We start from the raw sequence: 398 nt of genomic DNA on the forward strand, positions 1-398 counted from the left end.
CTTTCAAAATTTGTTTCAACTAACTTTTTGTTTGTTTCTCAACTTTTTCAAAACTACCTAACTAACTCTCTATCTCTCTAATTTTCGAAAATATCTTCCCTCTTTTTCAAAAATTTTTGTTTTTTTTTAACTAATTATTTTTTATTTTTTTTTACAAAAAAAAAATTTATTTCAAAATTCAAATTCTTTTTAGTTATTTTATTTTATTTAAGTATTTACTTCTTATAAAATAAAATAAATAAAAAGATAAATCAGTCCAAGTTATATCCATATATCCATCATAGACATAAATGGAAATGAATAGTCCAGGAGGACTTTGGGGTCATATTCTAACCCCTCTACTGCTTCATATGGGAGTAGCATCTGCATACCCTCCATTGGAGTTAGTAGTTTTGAGT

Source organism: Arachis ipaensis, chromosome B04 (assembly GCF_000816755.2).
Source record: "Arachis ipaensis cultivar K30076 chromosome B04, Araip1.1, whole genome shotgun sequence".
Lineage (NCBI taxonomy): Eukaryota > Viridiplantae > Streptophyta > Magnoliopsida > Fabales > Fabaceae > Arachis > Arachis ipaensis.